This window comes from Lutra lutra, chromosome 3 (assembly GCF_902655055.1).
Source record: "Lutra lutra chromosome 3, mLutLut1.2, whole genome shotgun sequence".
NCBI classification, from domain to species: Eukaryota; Metazoa; Chordata; class Mammalia; order Carnivora; family Mustelidae; genus Lutra; species Lutra lutra.
This window is the reverse complement of record NC_062280.1, coordinates 188,078,532-188,098,312: the sequence shown is the minus strand read 5'-3', so window position 1 is coordinate 188,098,312 and position 19,781 is coordinate 188,078,532.

Sequence of the window (19,781 nt, the reverse complement as noted above, 5' to 3'; positions counted from 1 at the left end):
CTAAAGTTACCTGAGTGTCCTCATGACATGGCTGCTTGTTTTCCCCAGAACAGGTGATCCAAGAGAGGGAGAGAGCTGTGGAGAAGCTGCAATGTTTTTATGACTTAACCTTGAAAGTCACATACTATTAATTCTGACATACATCAGCCCTAATGTAATGTGGCAGAGGATTATGCAGGAACATAAAAGCCAGAGAATAGAGGTCCTTGGAGGCCATCTTGGAGGCTGGCTACCACAGCCATCCACTTATGGGGTGCACAAGGGTTGAAAGCAGATACAGAAAGGCAGATGGAAGATGTCCAGTGCATCCCCAAGTAGCAATACTTCCTCTCTTCAGTGATCGCATGGCAAGTCATACACACACACACACACACACACACACACTCACATAACCAAGTCATCCACACCTTAACAGTAGCATCTATTATGTTGTTTTTAAAATCTTTTGTTTATATGTCTGTCTACTAGAATGTCAGCCCTTTGAAAAGAAGGACTGTGTTTTATTCCTCTTATCCTTTGGGGTCTACAGGTACCAGATGCATGAAGGATGCCTCCAATTATTTGGAGATCTTAACAGATAGAATCTATGAGCACTTGATTGTCTATAGTCAACAATGTATACTTTGTCACCCTCCCTCTCATCTGCTTCTCTTTCATGATACTGCCTTGCCCATTGTTCCCCAGGGTTGTCCAAAAGCTCTATGTTAGGAAACTGACCCCATATACTAATGCATACATAAGATGTTAGTGACACTTAAATCCTGGGGCATTTGCATATAACTGTTGTTGTTTTTCCAAATTGAGAAACGAAAAGATGAGTTGGAGTGTTACAGTCCCTTACTTATTAGCCCCCCCAGGCACTATTGTGAGTTCTCTATTAACTACTTGGGCTCAAGTTCTGTCCTTCATGTCTACTTTGGTGTCACTACCCACTTGTACCTTAAGGATTTCTCTAAATAAAACTCTCAAGTAAAAGATGGCTGTGACTATCCATGGGGTAGACAAAAGTTCTTTGGGGACATAGTCCAGCCTTTTAAAGCCTTGGACAATAAATATGTTCCAAAAGCAAGCCAAGACTATCGAATGCCCCCATGAAGAGATCTCTAATGGTGGGTGTTGAAGCTCTGTTTTGTGGAAGGTTACAAGGGGGAGATGCTTGTGGACAAGGATCTGGAACATGGCCTGGCCCCTGAGCACTTGCCCATATGGCCAGAACCACCTGAGGTGTATTTATCCAAAGTCCTTTCTTACCCAGTGTGCCGGTCTATCTCTTTGGCACCACGACTCCCCCTATCTAAGATGTTCTCTGCAGAGGAGAAGCTGGGAATCATGGTTCTTAGACTCTCCTTCCCCTGAATGGTCCTGGGGTAGAATTTGCCAAAGAGAGTCCAGTATGTGGGACATGGGAAAAAAATGTGGGCAGAAGTAAGAACTTTCCAGCACATTCGAGGGCTGTAGTTCTCAAACTTCAGCTGCACCAGATGCATCTAAAGCTCTTGTTAGAGCACAGCTTGCTGGGCTCTGCTCCTGGAGTAACTGACTCAGTAGGTCTGGGATATGGCTCCCAAATTCTCATTTCTAAGAATTTCCCAGGTGAGGTGGATACTGCTAGTCCACACACCATACTTAGAGAGCCACAGCTTTAGAAAAACAACTGTGTCACTGCTTCCCTTCCCTTGATTTTTATTATGTGTGGGAAAAAGAGCAGGGCCTCTGTTTACCTGAGTACACTGGACCAGTGCACTGGACATGAGCAGAAGGGAGAGCTTTCCAGAGTGCTACTGCTTAGAGCCAAAAATCCAGAAGGCCCAAGCAGGCTTCTGGGACCCACATGGATTCAAGGTCAAAGGCAAGGTCCATGAAACCGTGCTGTCTTCAGCTTTTAGTGGGGAAACAATACCCAGACCTCTTGCCCTTGGGCTCTCCAGACCCTTTGTCACTTGCCCAGCTCTACTGGACGTGCCAGGGCAAGAGGGCCCCTCCCACTACCGGCCCTGGAAAGCAGCTTGGGAGTTGCCCTGCATCACAGCTGATGGTAGGTCCACTGTGGTGGTGAAGAAATATATGACTTGTGGCCTGCAGCTCAACAGCCAGGTGGCTTTGGAGTCTGAGCAGGACAACTGCAGGAAGCTGTTTATATTGGAGAGGAACAAAGTTGCTTCTTTTGAGCAAAGGCTGTGGTGACGCTTGTAGTGAAACTGAGGCCAAGAGTCAGGCCAGGAACCCATCTACCATGTCGTGCTGAGACTTAAGGAGCTGCTTGTCTCCCACAGGTTCCTTGGACCACATGTGACAGAAATAATTGTCAAGAAAACCAATGTTTGGGGTGCCTGGGTGGCTCAGTGGGTTAAAGCCTCTGCCTTCGGCTCAGGTCATGATCTCAGGGTCCTGGGATCGAGCCCCGCATCGGGCTCTCTGCTCAGCAGGGAGCCTGCTTCCCACCCCCACCCCGCCCCCACCCCCCCCGCCTGCCTCTCTGCCTACTTGTGATCTCTGTCTGTCAAATAAATAAAAATCTTTAAAACAAAACAAAACAAAACCAATGTTTGTACGTCACTTTACAGGTAACCTAGGCCTTCCTGTCTCAGCAAATTGTCCTGCCCTCGTTGAATCTAGAGGTGAGGTTTTCTGGTAAGGAAACATATTTTACAGATAAAGAAGTTGATGCAGAAACCAAGTAGCATGACCAAGATCACAGAGTTGGTTAGTGGGAAAGCCAGGGCCACAACCCAGCCCCCTGACTCGGAAGTCCAAATTCCACACTGGGTGGTGGCCTCCAGCCCTCTCTGGGAGCCATGGCTCCAGGACTGGGAGGAACACAGGGAGGGAGGACTTTGGGGGGGCATCTCTTCTACCTCCAACCTTGGAAGATGTTCCTGCAGAACACGGGCCATGGTTTTTTGTTTTTTGTTTTTGGTAATTTTAAATTTTGTACTAATTATAGATTCACGGAAGTTGCAAACATAGTATGCAGAGGTCCCATGTACCCTTCACATGTTTTCCCCCATTTGGTACCATCATATATACTGAAGAGTACAAGATCAAAACTAGGACAGAAGACCTTATTATCCTCCAAATATTAAAATGTAGACATTTTTATTACCAATTAATTTGGCGTGTGCCCTTAATATTCCAGAACACCAGATGGCATGAGATGCCCCTGCTTGGGAAAGAACATTCTAGCGTCCCTTTGGTAGACCAGCCCCAAGTCTTGTTTCAAGGTCTTCCTACCTTACAATTGTTTTATGTCTCCTCGATGTGAAAGACACCTGGGCGTTTTGGAGACATTTTATTAAAAGACAAGGTAGGAGAAGGTCAGTGGATAGGGCAAGCTTGGCAGACCTTTCCGGAAATGTCTGTGTATCAAAGAGGACAGGGTTTGGAGCCAGTCAGATCTGAACCTGAATCCTTATGATCAGTCATGCACCAACCACTGACATTTCTTCTAGCATTGTCTTAAATGTTAAGTAAAGTTAAAAATAATTCCTTGAAATGTAACTTTTTCTGTACATCAGTTTTATTGGAGTTTATAAACTGCTAAATCATGACGCTTTGCACTTTTTTTTTGCATTTGCCACTATGGTTTGATGATTAGATCTGGAAACTTGTTGAAACACAGGTATACTGGCTTCCAAACACTAAAATGCAATGACTATCAAAGCATAATCTGCCAATTTGTAGTTTTAAGAGAAATTAAACTCACTGGTAGGCAAAAGCAGGTATGTGTCATCCTAGCATTAGAACGTGAATGTTTACTTTGGAGTCTGGTAATCAGTGTTATATTGTCCAACATTGAAACCATTTACTTATGCTTTAGGTTTGAATACTAAGAACCCACAGCATGAATACCTTTAAAAATCTCAGATGTTTCACACTTGGTGGGTAGCAGAGACCTCTAAGAATGGCTTTCTATCCCTAGGATAAGCATAGCTTTCACACTTATTATGTGGTAGATGAAAGGGTCAAAAACAACTATCCCAGCGTGGAAAATACATTTTTTTTAATTTTATTTTTTATAAATATATAATATATTTTATCCCCAGGAGTACAGGTCTGTGAATTGCCAGGTTTACACACTTCACAGCACTCACCATAGCACATACCCTCCCCAATGTCCATTACCCACCCACATTTTTTTTTTTTAAAGGGAGAAAAACCGACCTAGTTTCAGTGTTCCAAATAGAGACAGGGATTATTCAATACAAATGCTGAAGGCGTTGTTGGATGGATGGGAGCTGTACAAAGGTGAACCCTGTGTGTATGCAGGACGCCTTCTTTGTTCACTTAATGTGATATCTTAAGAATGTCTATGTTGTAGTGTTGTGCACAGAAACAATGGTGCCAGTTGGAAGGTAGATGTGCCATGAATAAATAGGTTGTGGAAAATCTACTGAAGTCAGATGTCTCCATCCAAACCAAGCTAATCATGTTCGGATTTTGCAGTGACCTTCCGTCTTTCAGACAGGGCTCTGGGGTTCAGGAGCACACAGAAAACCTCTGTGAGTCTATAGACAGAAAGGGTAGGTGCATCTCTTCAATCACCATTAATGTCAGTATTGCACATTATTTCTTGACAGCATTTATTATAACCAACTTCTGTGGCTATGGCTTCCATGACCCCTGCCTTTTCCCCCTGTTCAAAAAGGATCTTCCCAACAGGGCTAGTGTTAGTATGGGACTGTGTCAGCAGCCCTGGGGGTCCGGGTTACTGTGTGTGTGCTGATTTCCTCTGTGCCACTGGTAATTATTGATTGTCTCAACCACAATGTGATTTCCAACATAGAAAATATATATATCATTTGTGGGAAGAAGGAATCATGCTACAGAGGTCTCAGATTCCTCTCCTTCAAATTTCAATTCAATTTCAAAAAGAATCACTTTTAGTCTATGGCCATACCACCCTGAACGCGCCCGATCTCGTCAAAAAGAATCACTTTGCTGGTTATAAAAAGAATGATGCTGAAAATGGCGGATTCCACCATGTGTGACTCAAAAGCCCTTCAGATAGATAGGCACAATGACTATCTGAAACAGGCGTACTGCCTAAAACGATTTGGTGTTTTCCAAGTGGCTTTTAGGATAACCTGAGTAACTTGGCATTTTATTTGTTTGTTTGTTTCCTTCTTTGAGGGTGGAAGAAGCTTTTGTAGACCACGTGGTTCTTGACAGTCTGACCTAGATCTTGACAAGCAAGGATTTTGTTCTCTTTGTTCAGTGGCATCGTTATGACACCCAAGAACTGAAATACTTTAACCTCAGTGTTTTAAGTGGGCATGAGCCTGCTGCCAAGTTTGGCCAGGTGGTGGCTATTGCTCTCTGAAAAACGCCATCACACTCAATCACTCCATGAGCAGCCTGGCCTCTCGGGATGAGTTGTAGGGTGGCGGCTGGATGGGGAAGACAATTGCCCCATTATGCTCACCACAGCTGAGTTGTACTGCACAAGAAGCAAACCCTGGTTTCATTTCTTTGCTCCTCTGTAACATAGTGTTCTATCTACATGCATTAGGCACCCAGAAAATAATAAGAAATGGACTCTGAGTTTCTTTGGGCTTGGATCATTTAGCTTCTGTATAGCCCCTGAACTCTTGAAACAGGAGCATGAAGAACCTGTTATTCTTTTCGTGTAGTCTGACTTCACATGGTGACCCAGAAATTATCTCCAAATATTTTTCAAAATGTCAAGCAGTGATGTCTCGTCTAGAGTTACTATGAGTTTTGTATTTGCTAAGGTGGCCGTCCATTGCATCTTGCTGATGACCCTGGGTATTCTTTTATACAATGATAAGAAAGGACTTACAAAGGCAAAAATATGTTGGCGTCTATATTTAGCATCTTTTGGGGGATCTTCCTTCTTTTTATTGGATCATCTGTAGACACTTCAGTGAACCAAGACTACATTTTACTGTTTGTTACATATTTGCCACAACATCTAGCAGAATTGAGTCTGTTATACCTCCTTTGATGTAATCAAAAGGACCCTGAAACAAAGTCCCACCTTCAGGTCAGACACCGTGCTCTCAGTTCCCACCTAGGCATCAATAAGAACTTACCAGTAAAGATCGTACGACATCAAGTTCAGTAGCTCAGTGGGCTTTGTGATGTTGAGGGGGACCTAGGGTTTTGTTTTGTTTGACTATCTTTTGTTTTTTTAGCTTGTGCGTGCATTGGAAATTCAGTGATAACCCGACTTGTGGAATATGGACCTAGAAAACTTATCTCCAGATCACACATTTATTTTGGGGACCAGGGGCTCCAGCTGGCCAGATTCCTTATCTCTGGCTTTCCCTCGGAACTACACGTAGAGCCTCGGTTAACATGGAACACTGCAAATCGCCTGTTCTGAAGGTGGGTTCCTGCTAGGACTCTACCTATTCTGTTGAATGAGTCCCATCTGTAGTGATGCAAATTCAGCAATGTCACACAGGGTTTGAGTTGTAATACAGGCCTTATTGGGAAAATGAGAAACTACCATGGGCCACTGGTCATTGAGGGAAGAGAAGGTACTGGTCTATGGATTCTTTTATCATCCCAGAGAGGTGTGCTAGGCTGGGGCACTGGTGGACCTTCAGTGTAATTCTTCTTTCCAGTGGTTGGATCCCACCACTTGATGGGATTCTCTTTTTAAAAATTTTTTTACATGGCAATTAAAAGAAGAAAGGACCTATACCAGTGGAGAATACATAGATTGCTTGCCAGTAGGTTGTCTGGATTTGGGCTGCCAACTATAGATAGAAGTTATTTGGGTACATTATCTGCCCAACACCTAAAATACTTGGGGCCTCCTTCCAGAGTGGGGGAGTTACTTGTCCCATGGGGAGCTAAGCTTGGATGTGGCCCCTTCTGCTGATCCCAGCTATCCTGTAATCCAGGCCATCCAGAGAGCTCCTGGGGTCACATTCAGAGAAGTCTGCCAGTAGCTCCACCATGCCAAACACCCATGATTTAACAACTAAGAGTGGGCCATGGAGACAAGAATTACGGTGGGCCCAATTTTCTTTATCTCTTTTGTTTTATGCCATTTTGTCTGTAAATTCAGCAGAAAAGGGACAGCAAAGGAAAGAAAAATCTTCATATACCCTAAGAAAGCTTTTGGTCACTTGGAATACCACATAATAATTTTGCAAATATTGACTGAACAATTACTGTGTGTGTGACTGTGCAACATAGCCCTGACCTCTTAGCCCAGTGGACTTTATAAGAATAGAACAAGTATTCATGACTAATGATGAATAATGCTGAATTCTGAGGGTTAGAATCTTGGGGTTGGGGTAGCAGAAGAAAAAAAGAAATATTGCATTAGGTACAACAATTTTCATTTCAGGACACAGCTCAGAAACTGTATTCACATAATGAGAAAATCCAAATGTTGGTAATAGCCATGGGCAGTGGTGGGCTAGAGCTGGCGTGCTCCTGCCCACAAGATCCAATGGCACATTTTCAGGAAATTTGAGAGCCAGTTGTTAAACACAGCCATTATAAAAAACTAAGTGCTCTAAACTTATGCTGAAAGAAATGACACTAAAAACAAAGACAATAGTACTTAAAATTTACTTCCTAAGTATTTTAATGCATTTTACTTTATCTGTGCTCTTGAGGTTATTTATGTCTGTTGTCTCTGTATGGTGGAAATGCTACCTAATAGTGTGTTAGTGGGCATCTCTCCCCAGCTTGCGTTCAGTGATGATAGGTTGGTAGTTTGAAATTGGCCATTGTGCAGTCTTTACACCATGGAAATCAGCAGATGCTATCAATTAGGCTTGTTTTACACCCAAAGCTGGGAAAAATTCAGTTTAATAGATATGAAGACCAGAGTGGGAGATGGTTTAAAACTTAGAAAGATCAGGGTGCCTGGGTGGCTCAGTGGGTTGGGCCTCTGCCTTCAGCTCGGGTCATGATCTCAGGGTCCTGAGATTGAGCCCCGCATCAGACTCTCTGCTCGGCGGGGAGCCTGTTTCCCCCTCTCTCTCTGCCTGACTCTCGGCCTACTTGTGATCTCTCTCTGTCAAATAAATAAATAAAATCTTTAAAAAAAAAAACAAACTTAGAAAGATCACAGATTAGATGTCATGACATACACCATACAGGAAAAGAGTTAGGGATTGGGAAGCAACTCCATTTGTCAGTCATGTCGAATTGCAATTATAGGTTGGCTAGGGAGGTCAGGGTTTGGCAGAAGTCAACGAAAACGTTCTGTGAGAATAAATGGGCTAGAAATGTAGATAAACAGTATTAATATTAATAAATTGAATGAGACATATCCATTATTAATATTTACAATAAACAAAGATGTACATTTCTTTTTTGGGAGAGCTATTTTACTGTCCACGTATTTACTATGCATTTGTTATGATGACTGTATGCCAAAACTATTCATGGAAGGTGCTGGCAGGAGCAAGTTTTCTTTGATTGGGTGGAGGAAGGAGAGGGTTGCCGCTGGTGTCACAGAGAGCCGCGTGTCCCTCTCACCCTCGAGGGTGTCCTCTGCCTGCTGCTGAGGGTGTGCGGAGGGCAAACACCTATCTTTTGCTGGTGAGATTAAAACATTTGATTTTCCACATGAGTGGTTGTGAAACTTTCTTTGAGTTCTTCACCTTCTTTCATTTCTTGTCAGCTTGCTTAGTCCGCTAGGGCTGCTGTCACAAAGTATCCAAATGGCGTGGTTTCAACTGCAGAAATGTGTCTCAGAATCTAGGAGGTCTGTTTGGTGGTAATCTGGAGTGTTCCTCAGCATCGCCCTGACCTCTGCCTGTCTCTTTGCGTGGAGTCTCCTTATGTGCCTGTCCAAGCATCCACATCTCCCCTGTATGGAGGAACGCAGTTAGATGGGGTTGGTGCCTACATGAATGATCTCATTGTAACTCAGTTGTAGGCAACATGGACCTACTTCCAGATAAGGACCCTTCCAGAGCCAAAGAGATAAAAGTTCTTGCCAGAGTCATTGGTGGAGTGAACATACAAAGTAACTATGGACTGAACAAATTTGTGAGAGCAGATGCCAAAGCATTGCGCATACTGTAGAGTGCTCAAAACCCTCTCTAATTGTTGGTTTAACGGCGTGTTCTCCACTGGCCTCCACATGTTTCTCGAAAGCCAGGGCTATGCCTTTTACTTCCGCATGCCCAGCACCAGCCACTTTGTTTTAAAAAGGTCTATTCGGTGAGAATGTTCCTTCTTTTACTGCTTTCCCTTCTTTTTACCACAGCCTCTCACTCTCCTCAAACAGTGTCAAGGGGGCCTCTGTGTCTCACTGATTACACCTGCTTAATGTTTCCCTCACCCACGCCCCTGGTCCTTGAGGTCATTCACCCGAGTGTGGACCCTCTCTGTTTGGCCCGAACTACCAGAATGGGCTCTGAAGCAATAACTCTGCCCCAGGTCCCTCTCCAAGCCGGCCAGGCTGCTGGATTCATCTTTAAAAATACTGATTATTTTTTTTCCTTGCTTTAAATGTTTCTAAACCCATCTATTTCCCACAAGATCAGATCCAGGACTCCCCCCCTCCCCCCGCAAAGATCAGTACTATGCTCCCTGTGACCCGGCCTCAGCGTCCCTAAAAACCCATCCGTGAACTTCATGCTTGGACATGCTGACTTGGGAACTTGCCCTAAGGTGCTCTACTATGTTAGCACTGCTTCCGGGTATACTGTTTGTCTTCCTGGAATGTCCTTCTCATTCTCCTTCTGGCAAATTCCTTGTCATCTTTCGAGACCTAGTACAAGTTTCCACCTCTATGAAATCTCAGGTTTAACCAAGCAGACTTGATCACTCTCTTCTTTGGAGATGAATGCGGAAACTTTCTGCGGGCTCAGCATTCACTGGAAGGGATTGCAGTGGTTTGTTTGCGTATGTCCCTCATCAGCTAGATGGAGAGGTCGGTCCCCCTTTACTTGCTTTGGCAAATTGCTTGTTTCATATGGTGCCCAGGGCTTGCAGCGCTGGAATAAATGTTGAATGGAATGAGTATGAATCTGCTAATTCATTTAAAAATAAGAACTTTAAACTTTGTGGTTTAGTGGCATTACAAACATCAAGGAATTGCCTATTATGTGTCCGTTTTTACAGCAAACCCTAAGACTGTCATTCCTCCCATTTTACAGATGAACAAACTGAGGCACAAGGAGTTAAATCACCAAATAATACATAAATACTGCTTATTGTACGGCTATTGAGTTCCAATCTGTTTGACTCCAAGCCTGTGCTTTTCTTCTTCTTCTTTTTTTAAATTTTGTTTATTTATTTGACAAAGAGAGAGTGAGAGAGCACAGCAAGCAGGGGGAAGAGCAGAGGGACAGGGAGAAGCAGGCTCCCCACTGAGCAGGGAGCCTGATGTGAGGCTCGATCCTAGGACCCCGGGATCACGACTGCAGCCAAAGGCAGAGTTAAACTGTGCTCTTAATCAGTCCCCCACATAACACACTAACTGCAGATAAAAATGATATTGAGAGTAAAATATTTTTTAGGGATAAAAGCTACCCTAACTAAATGCTTAATTTATCCCTTAGGGCTTAATTTGTAATATGAACAGCATTTGTTGCTTTCAAAAAGAGAAGTACTTGTCTGGAAAAGCCAACTTTTGACAGAATCAGATGGGGAGTAAATTTTCTTTAGAAGTTTGAATCAAACCCTCAGATCCCTTTGGAAACTTGTGGCTGGGTTGGCCCTGCCTCAGCTGATTAGGGCAGGATGAGTCCATTAAGGTTTTGGTTTTTCATTTTCTATTAGGACAGGCGTCAAAAAATCTCTAAGAGTCATGACAAGGCCACTGTCACCCTTGTTATCCTTTGGTATCCATAGTAGCTCTGAAAGGAGGGCAAGGGGGGGATTTTATCCCCAATTCATGGGCTAGAAAAAGAGGCTCATGAAAGTTAGGCGAAGCTATGCACTTATCCTCCACGATTTTGGCCTCCACTTTATTTCTTATCTGCACGAAAGCATTTTCTTTCAGGACAGATTCCCAGAATTTCAGCATGACATTGAGAGCCAAGTGGAAGAGGAGCTAGTCCCTCTGCTTTACAAGGGAAATGTGCCCGATTTATTTTTGGTTTGACATTCTATTGCTTTGCTGTTTCCTCTCCGGTGCCTTTGTTTGTAGTGGGGGGATCCCCAGCTTTTAGCATGCTGCTCTGTGCCTGGGCCTTAAGGTTGACCCGGCGTAAGGATACTTTGGTGTTGACATTTCCTGTCTCAATTTCCTTCCCTGCTTCCTTATGATTAATGGCCAACCCTCCTCCCACCTGCGTCTCTGCCTTCCAGCAAGAGATGCACTCTCCGACAGGAATTGTTCCCCTGCAGTTTTGTAACTAAAAATAACAATAGTAAAAGTCTTCAATTAATCTCCCACCTCCCCAAGCTGCTTTGCGATGGTTCTCTGGGTTGTGCTCATGAGTTAGGTCAGGCAACTGGCTGGCCAGTGGAAGAACCTTTTCACAGGCAGAGGAAAGCTGGAGACCATCTCCCTGGGTCAGAGCAGGCAGAGCGCCTAGGGCCTTAGGCTTGTTTTGCTCTTTAAAAAACTTCTGTTTATTGAAGAACTACTGTGTACCAAGCACTGCGATAAGTTTGTCACATCCATCGTGACATGTAGTCCTGGTAGATTGACTCAGTGACAGAAGTCACATCACCTTCATTTTAAAGATTATAATTGAGGGTGCCTGGGTGGCTCAGTTGGTTAAGCATCTGGCTTCAGCTCAGGTTATGATCTCAGGGTCCTGGGATCGAGCCCCACATTTGGCTTCCTGCTCAGTGGGAGTTAGCTTCTCCCTCTGCCCCTCCCCCGACTCGTGCTCCTGCTCTCTCTCTCTCTCTCTCTGTCTGTCTCTCTCTCTCGTGTTCTCTTTCCCTCAAATTAAAAAAAAAAAAAGATTATAATTGAAACGCAGAGAGGTTAAATAAACTGCCCAAAGGACACACTTAGGAGCAGGATTTAAACCGAGGGTTACTTGGTTCATTTTTGTGAGCCTCTGGGGTTTTATTTTATTTTTATTATTTATTTTACTTTATTATTATTACCTTTAGAATTTAATAAACTGTTGTCAGCCTTTAGTAGATGCTAGGAGAGATGCCCAAACCAGGAAAAAAGAACCCTACCTAAGATATAATTTCTGCCTTCAAGGAGTTTTCGGTTAAACGAAGCAAGCCTACTGTCTCTCCTTTCTTATACTGAAGCAGGAGGAGCTTTTTGAAATGAAGTCATATTTGTCCTTCCCAACCTCAGCATACCCAACTTCCTCTTCCTGTTTTGCCCCACCAGCAGATATTATGTATGTTTAAGCAAAGTACTTTCTACAACCATTAAAAAAATACATAATCCAGGTCTCAAATCAATGACTCCTTCATTCCTATGGCAGGAGGAGTTCATGCACCATGCCATTCATAACCGGGGGCATCTTTGTTAACACTGAACAATAGAACAATGCCAGGTCACCCCTTCTGTGTGTCAGTAGGTGGCAGTCTGGCTTTGCCTGCACCCGGAGCCTGGGATCAAGTTGGATTCGAAAATCCACGTGCTGTGGAAATTCCCATCACCAACCTTTTCAGATCTTTCTGGACCGGAAAGCAATGCCTTCTCCAAACCGAAAAACATAAATGTTGTGACAGAACCATTCTGAGAAACTCCTACTTTGTCTTCTGTGTGCTGGGGGCAGAAATCTCCCTGTGCTGAGATCTAGCCTCTGTGCTGTGTGGCCAACTCCTCCTCGACTGGAGATACTGCGGGTGCTGGAGAGGCCTTCAGATCCACCTCACGTGGACCAGCTCCGTGAAATGGGCCTCTAGGTCTCACAGGAATGGCAAGCGTTTCCTTTTTCTTGCTCATATTAGAGAATTCAGATAGCTGTGGTGTCCTCCAGTAGTTCTTCTTCTCCCTAAGATACCGTCCGTCATGACCAGATAATCGTAGGACTTTGTCACCTCTGATGAGTTTACCTGTGAATTATCTACCAAAAAATGTGTTCACTAAGGAAACAACCCCTAACACGAAATAATGGGATTCCTAATGAATTAAGGGAAGCAAAAATTATACATATATATCACGGATGGCATGAATTATACCACTGTATAGGTCAAGTGGTATCATGTAGAACATTCTCTTCCTTGTATCAGGTTCAGCATCTCTTTGGAAACCTAAGGTAGTGGTAATTTCAAGTTGCTCTACTTACTAGAAAGAATAAGGTGGCCTTGCTTTTGACATTGGTACTATATTATAGACTTTTGACTTGTGGTCTCCCAATTTCTTTTAATTAGTAGATTCACAGAATTAGTTTTACTTTATTTGGGGAATATAACTAATTTGATTTGTTTGACTGAATGAGTTTTACCTTATTCCTGAGTTTCATACAGAAATAAGGAATTGATGAGATTACCTAATGAATTTCCTTGTCACAAGGTGTTGGGTCAACTTCCTCTTTTTCCCCTGGCAGGAAGCCACTAATTGATGAGTGCCAAATAAGACTTCTCATGAAGCATCAGAAGCTCTTTAAATAAGCCACTGGAAGCCACTCTTCATTCCTTTGCTTCCAGAGATGAGCATCTACATCTGGGAATTAAACTTGAACCAGAAGGAGGCTGTTCCGACAGCTGCTGTGATGGAAAGGGTTCCCAGGGCAGTACCTGCTCAGAAGTTTCTCCTCCATGCTGCCAGGCATCTGAAATTTGGGCTTTGGAGATGGTCCTGACACACCCCCCACCCCACCAGTCTTTACAGTTCCATTCGTATCATGGAAATATTTCTGTGGGCCATAAATGAAAGCCTTAGGGCAGTTACTACTCATTTTCCAATCCAGAAAACCACTGAGGGGCTCGTGGAGAAGGTGCCCAGGGAGGCACTTTCAAACAGGAGGAGAGCTGGAGGGCTCCAGGGCTGAAGGGAAGGAGCCAAGAGTGACAACAATGATAATCAAAGCCGTTCTGTGGTCCCCGAGGCTCCTGCCCTGCCCTGCCCCCCTTTCCAACCTCATCCGCCATTATTCTTCCTTCCCTTGGCTTTCATTTCCTAAGCACATCACCCTGTTTCCTGCCATAGGGCACCCACTGCAGTTACTCCCGGAATACTCTTTCCCAAGACCTTTTCCTCCTGGCTGGTTGACCTGGTCATGGATGTCTCAGTTCCAATTTCACCACCTCTGAGAGGCCCTCCTTGATCACCCAGTCTCAAGTCAACCCTTGCTCCACGTCCACCCCAACATGCTCTCCTGTATCACTCTGGGATATTTTCCTTCTAGCACTTACGCTCTCTGAAATGGTCCTATCAGCCCATTTGGTTACTCGTTGGTCTTCTCTCACTAAACGTTGTTTTACTATGAGGTTTTGTTTTTCATTATGAGACTCAGTTTTGGCAAATGCTGGGTCTCCAGATCCTTAGCTTCTTGGAAGCCTCCCAGCATTGATTAAGCATTCAATAAATAAGCATTTATTGAATGACTAAATGAAATAAGAAAAAAAACATAAATCTAATTACTTCAAGGCATGAACTTGCCTGTTGGAACCAGTAACATGAGACTGCTAAGAACTGAGGAAAGCTACAGATTTTACCCTCCTGCAAACTCACGGGTTAGCCTGCCGCAATTCCTGTTTGCTGATGGGAGACTGCCAGGGCTGAGGATAAAGGACAGTTCTTTAGTCACAGTAAAGGTAGTAGCCAGAACATCAGAATTGGCTATAGTCTTCCGAGCCTTAGTTTCCACAAGGGAACATAAAGAGGGCAAGGTAGCATCCACACATGCAGTGGGGTACATTACGGAAGAAGAACCCTGAGCTTAAGGATCCCAAATCTTGTACAATGGGCTGTAAGCATGCCTGGGCAGAGACTAGAGGGAGACACCCATATTATGTCGAACAGTAAACAAACATGCCCTTTACCTCTGAGGGAAATACACTTTCTTTTTCTTTTTCTTCTTTTTAAAAGATGTATTTATTTATTTTAGAAGGGGGCGCAGAGGGAGAGGAACTTAAGCAGACTGCACTGACTGTGGAGCCCGATGCAGGGAGCCCGATGCAGGGCTTGATCTCATGACCCAGAGACCATGACCTGGGCTAAAACCAGGAGTTGGACGTTTTACTGATTGTGCCACCCAGGTGCCCTCAAGGGGGATACTCTTTCTGTGTTTAAGCATGTTCTTTCAAGAATGTTTCATTGCATAAAACTTCTCAAAAATAAAAGTCCGTGAAGAAGGCAGTCAAAGCCTCAGCTTGTAAGATACATGGAAGTGTGGGAGATGCACGGAGAATTGTCTCCTAACACACCCCATCTGCCTGGTCTATCTTTCACGAATAATCCCTTTATCCCATATTTCCTTTCTATCCCAAGTAAAATGCAAATAACATTTGTTATCTCATACACATTCCCTTCTTCAGGGAAATAGCCTGTGGATAAGTAAACCCATTCTTGCTGAGGAATGGCTATGTGGTCAGCCCAGTTTCGGGACCTGCGGAGCTTTTCTTCTCAAGCCGGGGTGCCCATCTGTCAGTGGCTTTCTGGTGGAGCGTTGAAGGGCTAACAAAGCATGGGATAAAAATAGAACACTTTTATGTGTTATAATTTGTACTAGAAAAAAATGGAGAAAATCCTACTAGCTTTCTATGAAAATACACATGGCTGGATTATGCCATGAAGCACAATATTCTCAAGGGTTTTAAAGATAAAACAAAGATTTCTTTAAGCAGTACTGCTATCATTCTCTGTCCCTGAGCACAATTTTTTTCCTGCCACCTTAGAGGGAAATTTAAAAAACCCTTTTATAGAACAGCATATTTCAAACTATGGCCCAAGATCCATTAATGGAGCATGACATCAATTACATGGGTCTCGACCTACAATTAATAATAATAATAATAATAATAATAATAATAATAATAAGCAATAGAATGGGCAAATCAGAGGGCTTCATGAATATAAGTATAATTTTATTAAACATTTATATCAGGGTGTGTGAGTGTGTGTGTGTGTGTGCACGCATGCGTGAATGGCCTGGGTTGCAATGTTAAGTGTATTTCTCATTATGGGCTTCAGCTACAAAAGTTTAAAAGCTACTACTGCAGAGGACATTATACTGCATAGTTTGTTTGTTTGCTTTTTTACCCTTCAACATCTAAAAATCCAACAAGAGATGAGATATGTGAACAAAATTAGGGCCAAATAACGAAGGAGCTTGGGAAGTAGGTTCTCAAATTTGCAGATGACAAAACCAAGAAGAAGAGCAAATATAATGGAGGATAGAATTCCAATTTCAAATAATCTTGAAGGATTCAATTAGAGAACCAGCAATGGAAATGTAAGTAGTCCACGTGAAGTTCCGGGTTTGTATTTGGTAAAGCATTCCATCAAGTAAGGAGGACTACTGTTTCCAGGTGAATGTGCTCACGGCCCTTCTGTGTTCACATACTCAGTCACACCTGCAGAGCTCTGTTCAGTTTGGAGCTGGGGCTTCTTGTGGAAAAGGGCATTTATAAATCCAGCAGAGGGCTTCTGGAAAAGATGACCTGCAAAGCAGGACTTGTACTTGGACAAGAGGGTAAGAAGGGATCAAGGGAAATTACATTTATTGGCCATATATTGTATTTCAGGCAGCTTACCCAACTCTCTTTATTTATTTGGAAGGCATCAGCTGCAAAAAGAGGAGTGGGGTCTCTGTGTGGCTCCTGCTGCCATAGCTGATAAGAGCTGCCATTCCTATGGAGCCCGCAGGGCACTGGACATTGTAGCAGATGCTTTACAACATTTCTTTCAATGATGTAACAACAACCACCATTTATCAAGCCCTGACTATGTGTCAGACACAGTCTAATCTTCCACTGGGACTATTTTATTTTATCCTCCCAACTCTCTCCTGAGGGACGTGCTAATTTGATTCCCACTTGGAATGAGGAAAGTGGGTCTCGGAGAAGTAGCGACATAGTTACTCAGTGATAGATTTTGGATTAGTGTGAGGAGAAAGTCTTTAATTGTTAAAATTGCCTTGAAGTGGGGGTGGGGTTTTGCTTGAAGAAATGATGTCATTGCTCTTGGAATGAATCAAGTAGGAAATGCCTTCCGTTCATTAGGAATCTTTTATTGGAAGTCAGCATTCAGCTATAGGAAGGTGAGGCCAGGCAAGGGTGGTAGGGCAGACGTCCTGGAAGAGATGGAATTTATCCTGGTCCTTGGAGGGAGAGTGAGAAGGTGATAGAGAAGAGCAGAGGTAGTCCTTCAAAGGAGACCTCACAGTAGTGAGACCAGATCTGGGCAACGGTCCCTGTACTGTGCCTGAGCGACACCGAGGAGACCTGTCTGGCTGGTTTGCTCCTCCTCTAACCCTTCTTTGTCTGTGCCCTTGACCCCAGTAGCCCATCTGAGCCCCACTCTCTAACTCAGTGCCAGGTTGGAGTCCTTGGTGTGCTCAGGTCAATTCTACATCTTGTTTCTGGGGCAGTTTTCTTTTGCTGCCAACTAAATCCCACCCTTAGTGGGGTTGCATAGGGGAGAGTTAGGCACCTACTAAAAATTCTGTTACCTTTTTATTGTATAGCTTTCAGTGCAGCCCTCCCCTCTCAGTGACCTGTCACTTCTCCCACTAAAGGATCTGCTCAGTCAGTGATTGTCCTTCTGGTTTGTCCAGGCCTCCCTTGTGGGAAGCTGTTGGGTAGGTCCCTCTGGGCATCACTGATACTCTGGGATCCAACATGAGCCTTGAGAGCTTCGTGGTGATCGTTTGTCTTATCTTGAACTTGTATCCATGACTTGGTGCATTAGTTTTCTCTTTTGTGTAGCAAAAACTGCCAACATAGAAACTCAAAACACCACCCATTTATAACTCATGGTTACATGCATCAGAAGACAGGGTATGCTTAGCCAGTTTCTCTGCTTAGAATCTCCCAAGACCAAAATCAAGGTGTTGGCTAGGCTGAGTTCTCATATGGAGACTCTGGGGGAGGCTCCACTTCCAAGATCATCTGGGCTGATGGCAGAATACCATTCCTGAGATTTGTAGGACAGAGACCTCTGTTTCCTCACTGCTGCCAGCTGGGAATCACCTTTAGTTCTTATGGGCCACCCACATTCCTTGCCATGTGACCACCCCCCCCCCAATCTTCATGCTTGCAATCTTTCTGATTTCTGCCATTAGCCTGAGAAAACGCTCTTCTTTTAAAGCCTCCTGTGATTACCTGAGGTCCACTGGAGTAATTTCTATCCTCATTAATACAAAGTCAATTGAAAAAAATCCCTTGTCATAACCTTAATCATATCATCACAATGGAGATATCTCATTGTATCAAAGTACCACCCACACTCACAGGGGAAGGGATTATACAAAGGTGAAAGGCGTGTGGGGTTATCCTAGGGCACTACATAGCAGTTGAGCAAATACTTCACTTTGCCTATCTCACTGCCCGAATGTTACTGAGCATGGAGGAATGCTGCTTCCTAACCTACCTTCCTCTTTAGGTTCTCTGTAGTATTGGTTATCTTATTTGATTTTTATGCTAGCATATCTCCTACGACTTGGATGGCAAGGTCAGAATTTGTTGAAAATTGGGAAGTTGGAGGAAGGTAGGCCTTTCCACGTGTATGTGTGTGGAGGTGTGGGGTGGATTAAGGCTGGTGAAGGATCACAATACAGTAGTCCTGGACTGTTGGAAACAGAGGGGAAGACTTTTGACACAAGGATTTAAATAGGCTGAAGGTGCAATCAATGTTTTTTTTGCCCATTTTTTTTTTCTAATCAGTGCTTTTTAATGGAAGAGTTGATGGGTCTTGAGGGAAATTCCTATAATAAACAGTCAGAGTGGTTGCCTGGACAGGAGTATTCTAGAATAATATGTTAATATACGGTAAGTTGAGTGTGTGGGGGTGTAGGTAGTTCTGGTCTTCAGACTCCAAGGTATATGGGAGAGTGGATGACTTTGGTTCTTTTTAAAAAATTTCTACAGTTATATTTCTTTTAAAATTTTTTAATGAATATAAAAATGTATTTACAAACACAGAAATTTTTAAGAAATGAAAAAGAAAAAAATCACCCAGAATTACATCTTTTTTTTTTTTTTAAAGATTTTTTTTAATTTATTTATTTCACAGAGAGAGATCACAAGTAGGCAGAGAGGCAGGCAGAGAGAGAGAGAGAGAGAGAGGAGGAAGCAGGTTCTCCGCTGAGCAGAGAGCCCGATGCGGGACTCGATCCCAGGACCCTGAGATCATGACCTGAGCCGAAGGCAGCGGCTTAACCCACTGAGCCACCCAGGCGCCCCACCCAGAATTACATCTTACAGAGTTTTTATTTTGAGTATCTTTGTCCACTTTTATATTCTCCAACATTATATTAGAGTCCCTATTATTAGACATCTAAGCAATTATTTTATTTTATTTTTTAAAAAGATTTTATTTATTTATTTGAGAGAGAGAGAGAGAGAGAGCATGAGCAGTTGGGGGTGGGGCAGAGGGAGAGGGAAAAAGGGAAGAAGCAGACTCCCCACTGAGCTGGGAGCCTGGTGCTGGGCTTGATCCCAGGACCCGGAGATCAAGACCTGAGACGAAGGCAGATGCTTAATTGACCGAGCCACCCAGGTGCTCCAGCAATTATTTTAAATAATGTTGGAGAGTACTTCTTTGTACTTTCTATGATAGCTCCCCAGGTATCGGGATTTTGTGTCAGAGAGCATGAAAAACTTTAAAGTTTTTTGTACATTCTGTCAAATTTATCTCTAAGAACATTATAGCAATTTATATTACCTGCACAAGAGTATGAACAACCTTATCTCATTGCAGTCTTTCCCAACATTAACCATCTAACATCTTTTGGTCAATTTGA